This window comes from Plecotus auritus (genome assembly GCF_963455305.1).
Source record: "Plecotus auritus genome assembly, chromosome: 7".
NCBI classification, from domain to species: Eukaryota; Metazoa; Chordata; class Mammalia; order Chiroptera; family Vespertilionidae; genus Plecotus; species Plecotus auritus.
In genome coordinates this window covers 39,923,676-39,936,286 of record NC_137774.1, presented here as the reverse complement: position 1 = coordinate 39,936,286, position 12,611 = coordinate 39,923,676, and the positions used below count along the sequence as shown (strand labels likewise).

Sequence of the window (12,611 nt, the reverse complement as noted above, 5' to 3'; positions counted from 1 at the left end):
AGCTTCATGCCTTTTCCACTTTACTCGGAGAGACAAGACAGTAGCTGGAACTGAACCCAATATTCCTGTACTGCAACTCTGCCAAAGGATAATAGTGTGTTCAAAGTGACAATGTCAATAAGAGGAATCATAAATTGTTACAAATATTGGAGAAGAATAATTTTCGGCTGGAAAGGGCAAAGGTTGCTTCTTGAAGAGTGAGGACATTGGGGATGGGTTGCCACATGCATTTTAATTGGTGACTACAGTCTCCAACATGACCTCACATTGGTTACATGGAGATTCTCTTGCTGACGAGTTTCCCCAGGGCAGCCTTCATGTCCCGATTTCTCAGACTGTAGATGAAAGGATTTAACATTGGAATCACTGCCATGTACATCACAGTTATCACAGCATCCTTTAGACTGTAGCTAGTCAGAGGGCAGAAATACGTGCCCATGACTGTCCCATAATACAAAGAAACAACTGTGAGGTGGGAACCACAAGGTGAAGAAGGCTTTGCGCTCACCCTTGGTGGATGGAACATGTAAGACTGTGGAAAAGACCCGAACATAGGAGATGATGATACATAGCAATGGCACAGAGAAAACACCAACCCCGAGGTGCATCATCTTCACGTTAAAGTGGATGTCAGAGCAGGACAGCTTGAGCAAAGGGGTAATGTCACAATATAAGTTGGCTACTTCCTGGTTGCCACAGAAGGGCAGGCGAGCTGTGAGCAGAGTACGGGGGAGGGCATTAGTGTTTCCAACCACCCAAGACCCAACAACTAGCAGGACACAAGTTTGTGAGCTCATAATCTTTGTGTAATGAAGTGGCCGCTGATGGCCACAGCAGGATCATATGCCATTGCAGCCAGGATATAGCATCTGTGTTATCCAAAGCAATCATGAAATACAGCTGTGTCAGGCATCCCCCAAAGAGATGGATTTGGTGCTCAAGAGATGGTTGGCCAGCATCTTCGGGATGGTTACAGAGGAGAAGAAAATGTCAACAAAGGAGAGGTTAGCAAGGAAAAAATACATGGGGTGATGAAGGCGAATTTCAGAGCAAATGGCCAAGATGATGAGCAGGTTTCCAATCTGTGTGATGGGGAAAATGAGCAGGAAGAGGATGAAGAAGAAATCTTCCTGTCCCTGCTGACTGCTAACTCCCAGGAGGATAAAATCCAGGGTAGAGGATTGAATAACTTCCCTCATTATTCTTTTATTAAGATTGGGGATGGAATCCAGAATTATTAGTGAAGTTACTGTGTATAATGATCTTCCGTATCCACCAGTTTTTTCTCAATGATAAGTCATCTCTGCAACTGAGTTTACTAAATCCATAGAAAGCCAGCATTTTGGGAAAATATCATTGTTGCTCATTGGGACTAATCGACAGTGAGGCCTGGACACTCATGTCTAATAAGTGAGCAATTTTTGAATCAGAATTGCTCAACCTCCCCCATCCCAGTGCCACTACCCAACCATATAGTATTTAATCAATTAACAAGTACTGGATTCTCATATTGCATGAACTAGATACTTCATTAGACTTACAGAAAAATAAAAAGTATGTGAAAATGCAATCTATTAATCTATTTATTCAACCTGTAAGACAGTCTCTGGTTTCAGGGACCTTCCAACTTAATGGAGAAGCCAGAATCACATGGCAATTTTATTAAATATGATATGGAAATGACAGCATTTTGGAGTCTTTTGCTAAATACACCAGTGCAAAAGGTGTGTTAGTACAAGGACCAGCCTGGAAATTAGGAATTGCTCCAGTGACCAAAGTCATAGTGATCCCAGGCCCAAGGAGTAAAAGGTATCTGCACTCACACTGACAGATTACAAATCACAAGGACCACAGAGTTACGATCTAGGATAAACAAGCCTAGGGAATTTCCTCCCCAAGATTCCCATTTTCAAACAAGACTTTCACCACCTCCTTTGATACGTTTTACCTTTTTGTAAAACTCTAATATAGATAATTGCAAAGCTTTTCTCTTTGGTCTTCTCTTATCTTTTTTATTTCTTATGGTGACTCATCCAATTCTACAGTCACTTCACAGACAGCACAGTAAACTCTCAGATCTGTTTCTGTCCCTTTGATGTCTCTCTCCCATATTTTTACCTTCAGTCATTCTGCCATCATGTCTGTCCAAACTCTCTACTTTGCACATCCAACCTAAGTAGTTTGCAGGCTGTTTTTCAGGCGTGGATCCATACTTTGTGTGTGTGTGTGTGTGTGTGTGTGTGTGTGTGTGTTTTAATCACCCCCAGAGAGTTATTGTGAAACATTGTTCATTTTATGAACCAATAAGTTTGCACTTAATATTTCTAGAGTTAAATCAGGGTTTATTTCTTTGGTTCCCCACATGTGGGATGCTCACAGGCATACACACCCAGTTTATCCTTCACTTTTACATCTGATCTTGTTGATTATTTAAAAGAATTGTCAAATAATTTAACTTTTCCAGCTTCTGTCTCAGAGCTTTAGCTTAGATAATCATCATTTTCTACCTGAAATACTGTCATGTTTCCTTAGCTTATTGACTATACATCCCCTCCTCTTTGATCCACTTGTACTCTGAGGCATACTAACTATGGCAGAGCCTACTAGCTACGTATCCAAACCCATGTTGTTCTCTTCTTCCGGGATGCACAAGTAGACTAGATTTCCCAGGCTCCCTTGCACTGAGGTGTGGCCATGTGACTGAGTTTTCAACTGCCAGTTCATCCGTGTGTTACATTTCTGGGCTTCCTCCATACTTGTTTTACCCTTGTGCATGCTAGATAAAATGGCCAAGGCACTGAATGGGATGGTGGAGTCACATGGTGAAATGAGCTTGTGTCTCCAGTTCTCCACATACCAGAGCCACCCACCACCAAAGATACTCACTGGAACTGTTGCATAGGAGGGACATACCCTTTCATTCTGTTTAAACAATTGAGATCTATTTTTTAACTTTAGCCTTTATTATCTTATATTGTACTATTTAATGTCCTTTCCCCAGGGTATCCTGAATAATTCACTATTTTTTCCAAAAAGAACTCTACTCAGTAATTAATTAAAACATTATTCTCAACATGTGTGAATTATGAGCTAGGCACAGGGGATACAGATCTAAGTATATTTTCCCCAAATATAATGAACCTAAAATTTCCAGATTGTCTATCTCTGAACCTAAAAAAAATTGGAATTATTTCCTGAAGTGCCTTTTCTTATCTTTGCACAGAATCATAATATCTTAGGGTTAAGAGGGTTCAATAAAGCTAAAGGGCTCAGAGATCATGGTAATTCCTTTGGTGTGGAAGTAAAAGGTTTTTAGGGCTGTGATTTTTTTGCAATATGGCAAAGTAAGCTGATGTGGACAGAGCCCATTCCAAGTATTATACATAGAAATTATAAATAAATTTAAAAAATAATGAAATATCCATATAAACAAATCTGAAAGAAAGAAATGTGAATACTCAGCAAGCCAGAGCTGATTGTGTTATGGCCCTTGAGGTTCTCAACTATTAACAAGGCCCTAAACGCAGGGGTCTGGCTTGTAATTTCTCTTCGGTACAGGAAATGTGCCCACAGATCTACATGAAGTAGTGAGCTAATTTGAGTCCTCTGTTTAAAACATACAAGTCCTACCCTATTTGTAAAATAACACTAGGTTATTTTTCTATGTTAGAATTGGAAAGGAAAGTACAAAAGAACAAAATTCACAGAAAATATGATTGTCCACAAAGAAAACCCAAAATAATCTCTATATAAGTCAATAATTCCCAAGAAAGACAAGTATCATATGATTTCACTCATATGTGGAATCTAATGAACAAAATAAATGAACAAGCAAAATAATAACAGACTCATTGATAGAGAGCAGGCTGGCAGATGTTAGTGTGTTTGTGGTGGGGAGCAAGGTAGGGGTAGGGTGGAAGAATTCATTGCGTGGGGGAGAATTCCCAAGGGAATCTCAAGAGATATCAGCAAGTTTGTTTCATGTAGACCAATATTAGAAACAATCAACACTGTTCATATACTTAAATAATAATAAATCAGAAAATACAATTTTTATAAAGACTCCTCACAACAGCAATAGAAAATACTAAGGAATTTAGAAATCATTGTAACAAAAGAGGTCCAACTGGTTTCAAAAATTACAAAATTTTACTGAAGGACAAAAAAATATAAGAATACCTAAAAAAAAAAATGAAGAGACAAGCAATGTTAATAGCAAGACTCAATGTGGTAAAATTGTCAGTTCTCTTCCAATTAACCTATGAATTGGATGCAATCTCAATCAAAATCTTACTGGTTTCTTTTAAACATGAAATTTAGCAGGCAGAAGAATGAGGAGCTATAAAGAGCTAAGACGGGTTAGAATAAGGAGGGAGTAATGGTCCCATTAGGATTCAAGATGATTTGCTATGGAAATTCAAACAGTGGAGTAGTGCTGATGTTGGGAATGAAAAATAGACCTATTAACAGATGATAGAGTCATACCCAGATCAAGCATTTATTAGCAGAGGGCATATGACATGGCTTGGTTTAGAAATGGGCAGGGAAAGGAGGGACTGACCATGAAGTAAAGAGTGTTGGAACAATGGGGTACCTATCTATGAAAAATAATCCTTAAAGGATCAATTGTGAAAAGCAAAACTTCAAAAAATGTAGAGGAACATGTAAGCATATCAAATCAAGACATTGTTCTCCTCACATTTATACAATGTTATATGTCAATTATATCTCAATTACACTGAAATAATTTTAGAGGACAATATGTTTATGATACAAAAAATGTAATTAATTTCTTAAACCAACACAAAGCACACAATATGTAAGAAAAAAATTCTCACACATTGACTACTTTAAATGAAATTGAAAACATTTATATGAAAAAGACACTATAAAGAAAGGGGAGCCAAAACCGGTTTGGCTCAGTGGATAGAGCGTCCGCCTGCGGACTGAGGGGTCCCGGGTTAGATTCTGGTCAAGGGCATGTACCTTGGTTGCAGGCACATCCCCAGTGGGAGGTGTGCAAGAGGCAGCTGATCGATGTTTCTCTCTCATCGATGTTTCTAGCCCTCTATCCCTCTCCCTTCCTCTCTGTAAAATATCAATAAAATATATTTAAAAAAAAAGAAAAGAAAGGGGAAAGGTAAGTCTTGGTCTGGAAAGAGGTGTTTGCTATACACATAATCAACGAAGCACTAGTATTCAGAATACCTATGAGTCTCACACACTGATAAGAAAGGGACCAAAGCCCTAACCAGTTTGGCTCAGTGGATAGAGCATCAGCTTGCGGCCTCAAGGGTCCCAGGTTTTATTCTGGTCAAGGGCATGTACCTTGGTTGCGGGCACATACCCAGTGGGGAGTGTGCAGGAGGCAGCTGATTGATGTTTCTCTCTCATCGATATTTCTAACTTTCTATCCCTCTCCCTTTCTCTCTGTAAAAGATTAATAAAATATATTTTTAAAAAAGAAGGGGACCGACTGCGGCTGGGTCCCCTCCCGGAGCTGCGGGCTTGGACTCGGAGTCTGTGCCATCTGGAACCAAAAAGTGGAGCTTATCGGAAGCCTGAGAATCCACAACTGCGGCACCCATGGAACAGCTGCGAGCCCCAGAACAACGCTCCCCAATTGGCGCAAACACACGGGTTCAGAGGAGCTCTACACTCCACCACGGAAAGGTCAGATTTCCCCTGGGATAAGGTGAGGTCTCTGGTCCCAGCGCGAGAGAGGAACGCGCGTTTTGCGGGAGCTGGAGGACCAGGGAAGTCTGTGCCTAGAAAAATCCGTGGCTGTTGGGGCTGGTGTGATCTGTGAATGTGGAAGGGGGTCCTCAGAGCTGCTAACAGAAGGGCTCTCTAAAAAGCAACCCATTTTGATCTGACGTGCAGGGACACCCTAAGAATTTTAGGGGTGTGCTAGACTTACGCGCAGCCACGGAGTGCGCACACTTGGGCTTTTTCCTCTTGAAATTCTTGCTTCTGATTACTAAGCCCAATACATAGGATCACCCAGTTGGGGTCACCCTGGGAGACTGCAGGGGAAAGTTGTTTTTCTGGAACCTGGGGATTGGAGCAGGGAGTGACCATCGGAGAGCCAGCTCTGAGGCAGCCCACTCCCACAAACCGGTATTGAGTGCCACAGGGAAAGAAGGCTCTAACACTCCCTAGAGAGGCCATAGATAAACCGGGAAGTCAACCCAGAAACACTGCCACCCAGGGGCTGAATCACAAATTGACTCTTGTGTAATCAAAAATAAAGGAATACGAATTAAGACACACCGCCTGCTTAAAATCAGGACTGGCTTACATCACTGAAGAGCAGTGGAACGCAGGGAACTGCAATACTGTCCAGACTGAGAAACAGGCGTGCCAAACAGAACAACAGAGGAAGTGAGTGACCTTCACTACTCCACATTTTATTTTTATTTTTTATTTTTTTATTTTCATGTTTTGCATCTTTTACTCAAGAAACTATTTTTTTTCTTTTTTCCTCACTTGATTTTACCTTTTTAATTATTACATTTTTATTTTCAATTCGTATTATTACTACTGCTATTTTATCTTTTTTTTTTTAAGTGTCATTTTATTTTCTCTTCATTTTGTTTTGGGATTAATGTTCTACATTCTATTTTTATCTTTCCTTTAGCATCATTTTACTCTATCTCAACTCTACCTTTATGCCATCACTCTCTTCCTCACTTTTCCCTTTTTGGTGTCCTGTTTATCTTACCCCTTTCCTGCTTTAGATTTTCCCTATTCTTTCTGTTTACCCCCGTTAAAATTTCACCCTACTTATATATCCAATCTCCAATCCCCTGCTCCAAATCCATACACACCTCTCTCTTCGCTGTCTTGACTATCCAAAAATTGTTTTTCTCTCTGTCCTTTTGTAGTTGTTCACTTGAAGGTAGATTATATCGAATTTTTATGCTTTTTTGTGAGATTGTTTTGCTTATTCTTCTTTTGTTTATTTTTTTGTTTGTTTAGTGCTTCTGTTTTCCCTTGCCTCACTCAATATTAGTTGGTGTTGTAGTTTGTATTAATCCCCAGGTACTTGTTGCTGGCATTTGTTGGGATAAGTGATTGTTCTATTGGAGTTTTATCCCCAATATATATAGTCTGTTTCCCTTTCTCTCTTAGTCTCTTTCTTGTCTCTCTTACTTTTTTTCCTTCTTTTTTCCCTTTTCCCAATTTCATTTTGACACTCCTTTTTTTTCTTCTTCTTCTTTCTTTCTTTTTCCTCTTCTTCTTTCTCTCCTATCCCCTAATTTGCCTTTCTCTGGTGGTCACCTTTATTGGAGGTTATTAATATCGTGAATACATTTCTGTTCAGTGCCTTGTGTGTTGTACCTGGTAGTGCTGTATTCTGTGCCTTTAAATCAACGCAGGAGAGAGAGAACTACATAACCAGACACCCAGAGAAGAGAGACCATGGGGAGACAAAGACACAGCTTGCATATGAAAGAAAAGCAGGCATCACCAGAAAAGGAAGTAAACGAAATGGAGGCAAGCAACCTTCCAGAAAAAGAATTCAGAGAAATGGTCATAAGGTGGCTGAAAAGAATGGAAGACAAATTCGACAATATGAGCAAGAACCAAGAGGAAATGAAGAAGAACCAAGAAGAAATGAAAAATGACATTGCTGCTGTAAAGAACTCAATAGAAAGCATCAAGAGTAGACTAGAAGAAGCAGAGGACCGCATCAGTGAGCTAGAAGACAAGATGGGAAAAAATACCCAAGTAGAGCAACTTCTAGAAAAAAAAATTAAAAGGCAGGAAGAGAGCCTAAGGGAACTTTGGGACAACACGAAACAAAACAACATCCGCATAATAGGGGTTCCAGAAGGAAAAAAAGCTGAGCAAGGAATAGAAAACCTGTTTGAAGAAATAATGACAGAAAATTTCCCTGATATAGAGAAGAAAAAACCCACACAAATCCAAGAAGCTCACAGAGTCCCAAGCAAAATGAACCCCAAAAGACCAATGCCAAAGCACATTATATTTAAATTGGCAAACACCAACAACAAAGTAAGAATCTTAAAAGCGGCAAGAGAGAGACAGAAAGTTACATACAAAGGAACCCCCATCAGACTAGCAACTGATTTCTCAACAGAAACTCATCAGGCCGGAAGGGAATGGAATGACATATACAAAGTCATGCAAAGGAAGGGTCTGAATCCAAGAATACTGTACCCAGCAAGGCTATCAATCAAAATTGAAGGTGAAATCAGGAGCTTCATAGACAAAAAAGGACTAAGGGAATTTATTACCACCAAACCAGCAATGCAAGAAATGCTAAAGGGTCTGCTGTAAAAAAAAAAAAAAAAAAAGAAAAGAAATAGGAAGCGAAGAAGGAACACAGGTGTAAAGAATAGGAATGGCGACAAATAAGTACCTATCAATAATACCTTTAAATGTAAACGGATTAAATGCCCCAATCAAAAGACATAGGGTAATGGACTGGATAAGAAAACATGACTCATATATCTGCTGTCTACAAGAAACCCACCTCAGAAAAAAAGACGCACACAGACTGAAGGTGAAGGGATGGAAAAAGGTTTTCCAGGCAAATGGAACTGAAAAAAAAGCTGGGGTAGCAATACTTATATCTGACAAATTAGATCTCAAACTGAAGGACATAACAAGAGATAAGGAAGGCCACTTCATAATACTAAAGGGAGCAATCCAACAAGAAGAAATAACTCTGGTAAACATATATGCACCCAATACAGGAGCACCCAAATACATAAAAAAACTCCTGGAGGATATCAAGGGAGAGATTGACAGCAATACAATCATAGTAGGAGACTTTAATACCCCACTATCACCATTGGACAAATCCTCTAAACAAAAAATCAGCAAAGAAACATCAATCCTAAATGACTCACTAGACCAGATGAAATTAATTGACATCTTCAGAACATTTCACCCCAAAGCCACAGAATATACATTCTTCTCAAGTGCACATGGGTCATTTTCAAAGATAGACCATATGTTGGGACATAGGCAAAGTCTCTTCAAATTCAAAAAGATAGAAATCATATCAAGCATCTTCTCAGACCACAGTGGCATAAAACTGGAAATCAACTACAATAAAAACAACCCAAAGAAATCAAACACATGGAGGCTAAACCGCATGCTATTAAACCATGACTGGGTTACCAGAGAGATCAAGGAAGAAATAAAAAACATCATGGCAACAAATGACAATGAAAACACTACAATCCAAAATCTATGGGACACAGCGAAAGCAGTCTTGAGAGGGAAGTTCATAGCTCTACAAGCCTACTGCAAAAAACAAGAAACAATGGTAATAAATTACCTAACCCAACAACTCAAAGAGTTAGAAAAAGAGCAACAAGAAAAGCCCAGTGTAAGCAGAAGGAAGGAGATAATAAAGATCAGAACAGAGATAAACGACATAGAGACCAAAGAAACAATACAAAAGATCAACAAAACCAAGAGCTGGTTCTTTGAAAGGATAAACAAGATTGATGAACCTCTAGCCAGGCTCACCAAGAAGCAAAGAGAGAGGACCCAAATAAACAAAATCAGAAATGAAAGAGGTGAAATAACAACAGACCCCACCGAAATACAAAGGATTGTTAAAAAATACTATGAACAACTCTATTCTAACAAACTGGACAACCTGGAGGAAATGGACATATTCCTAGAAAAATATAACCTTCCAAAACTCAATCAAGAAGAATCTAAACAGCTCAATATGCCAGTAACTATGGAAGAAATTGAAGCAGTCATCAAAGAGCTTCCGGCAAACAAAAGCCCGGGGCCAGACGGCTTCACAGGACAGTTTTACCAAACATTCAAGGAAGAACTAAAACCTATCCTTCTCAGACTATTCCAAAAAATTCAAGAGGAAGGAACACTTCCATGCTCCTGCTATGAAGCCAGCATCACCCTAATACCAAAACCAGATAAAGACAACACAATGAAGGAGAATTACAGGCCAATATCCATCATGAAAATTCTAGCAAATCAGATCCAGCAGTACATCAGAAAGATCATACACCATGACCAAGTAGGGTTTATCCCAGGAATGCAAGGATGGTACAATATCTGAAAATCAATAAATGTGATACATCACATAAACAAATTGAAAGATAAAAATCACATAGTCATATCAATTGATGCAGAAAAAGCATTTGACAAAATTCAACACCCTTTCTTGATAAAAACTCTCAACAAGGTGGGAATAGAAGGATCATACCTCAACATAATAAAAGCTATATATGATAAACCCACAGCTAACATCATACTCAATGGGCAAAAACTAAAACCATTTCCCCTAAGAACAGGAACAAGACAGGGATGCCCACTCTCACCACTCCTGTTTGACATAGTACTGGAAGTATTAGCCATTGCAATTAGACAACAAGAAGAAATAAAAGGCAACCAAATTGGAAAAGAAGAAGTAAAGCTGTCCTTATTTGCAGATGACATGATATTGTACATAAAAAACCTGAAAGACTCCATCAAAAAACTAACAGACTTAATAAATGAATTTGGCAATGTAGCAGGATACAAAATTAATGCCAAGAAATCTATGGCATTTCTATACACGAACAGTGAACTTACAGAAAGAGAGACTAAAAAAGCAATCCCATTTTCCATCGCACCAAAAAAATTAAGATACTTAGGAATAAACCTAACCAAGGAGGTAAAAGACCTATATGCGGAAAACTACAGGACACTGAAAAAAGAGATTGAGGAAGATGTAAACAGATGGAAGAACATACCATGTTCATGGATTGGTAGAATCAACATCATCAAAATGTCCATACTACCCAAAGCAATCTATACATTTCAATGCACTCCCCATTAAAATACCTACAGCATATTTCACAGACCTAGAAAGAACTCTCCAGAAATTCATCTGGAATAAAAAAAGACCCCGAATAGCCACAGCAATCCTGAGAAAGAAGAATAAAGTAAGAGGGATCTCAATACCTGATTTCAAGCTGTATTACAAAGCCACTGTCCTCAAAACAGCCTGGTACTGGCACAAGAACAGACATATAGATCAATGGAATAGAATAGAGAATCCAGATATCGACCCAAACCAATATGCGCAATTAATATTTGACAAAAGAGGCATGAGTATACAATGGAGTCAAGACAGTCTCTTCAATAAATGGTGTTGGGAAAATTCGACAGATACATGCAAAAAAATGAAACTAGATCATCAACTTACACCATACACAAAAAGAAACTCAAAATGGATACAGGACTTAAATATAAGACGGGAAACCATAAAAATACTAGAGGAATCCACAGGCAGCAAAATCTCCGACATATGCCAAAAGAACTTTTTCAGCGATACTGCCCTTAGGGCAATGGAAGCCAAAGAGAAAATAAACAAATGGGACTACATGAAAATAAAAAGCTTTTGCACAGCAAAAGAAACCATCAACAAAACAACAAGAAACCCCACTGTATGGGAGAACATATTTGCAAATGGTATCACTGATAAAGGTTTAATTTCCAACATCTACAGGCAGCTTATACAACTTAATAAAAGGAAGATAAATGATCCAATAAAAAAATGGGCAAAGGACCTAAATAGAATATTTTCGAAAGAAGACAGAAGGAAGGCCAAGAGACACATGAAAACATGCTCAAAGTCACTAATTATCCGAGAGATGCAAATTAAAATGACAATGCGATACCATCTCACACCTGTCAGAATGGCTGTCATCAACAAATCAACAAACGACAAGTGTTGGCGAGGATGCGGAGAAAAAGGAACCCTCGTGCACTGCTGGTGGGAATGCAGACTGGTGCAGCCACTGTGGAGAACAGTATGGAGTTTCCTCAAAAAACTGAAAATGGAACTCCCATTTGACCCAGTAATCCCACTCCTAGGAATATATCCTAAGAAACCAGAAACACCAATCAGAAAGGATATATGCACCCCTATGTTCATAGCAGCACAATTTACAATAGCTAAGATTTGGAAACAGCCTAGGTGCCCGTCAGCAGATGACTGGATCAGAAAACTATGGTACATCTACACAATGGAATACTCTGCTGCCATAAAAAAGAAGGAATTACTACCATTTGTAGGCACCTGGATGGAATTAGAGAACATTATGCTAAGTGAAATAAGCCAGTCAATGAAAGAAAAATACCACATGATCTCACTCATTTGGGGATAATGAAAAACATTATAAACTGATGAACCAAAAGATAGTTACAGAGGCAGTAAAGCATCAAACAGACTGTCTAATTACAGCGTTAAGGTTAGGGAGAGGTGGGGGAAATAAGAGATCAACTGAAGGACTTGTATGCATGCATATAAGAGTAACCAATGGATGCAAAACATTGGGGGGTGAGGGCATGTATGGGAGTGGGGTGGGGGGGGCAATGGTAAGATATGTACACATATAATACCTTAATAAAAATTTGGAAAAAAAAAAAAAAAGAAGGGGACCAAAAATGCAGTAGGAAATAATGGGCAAAAGGTTAGAACAGAAAAGTCAGGAGAGGAAAAGGGTACAGCCAATAAACAAAAGAAAAATGTGAAATGACAACAAAACTTAACAAAGAATAATGGAGAAAACACGCACAGTGGGAAATCAGCCTAGAAAATAAGTTTG

At 38.9% G+C, this 12,611-nt stretch overlaps 1 protein-coding gene and 1 pseudogene across 2 annotated transcripts in view; one reads left to right on the top strand and one right to left on the bottom strand.

Moving 5' to 3' along the window:
* Positions 1–12,611, top strand: part of LOC308252570 (phosphofurin acidic cluster sorting protein 2-like) — a gene marked incomplete at both ends in the record, with an annotated part of 211,747 nt that overhangs the window by 122,253 nt on the left and 76,883 nt on the right. The window lies entirely within an intron of this gene.
* Positions 272–1,199, bottom strand: LOC308254392 (olfactory receptor 1A1-like; annotated as a pseudogene). Its single transcript has one exon. The product of its transcript is annotated as an olfactory receptor 1A1-like (transcript).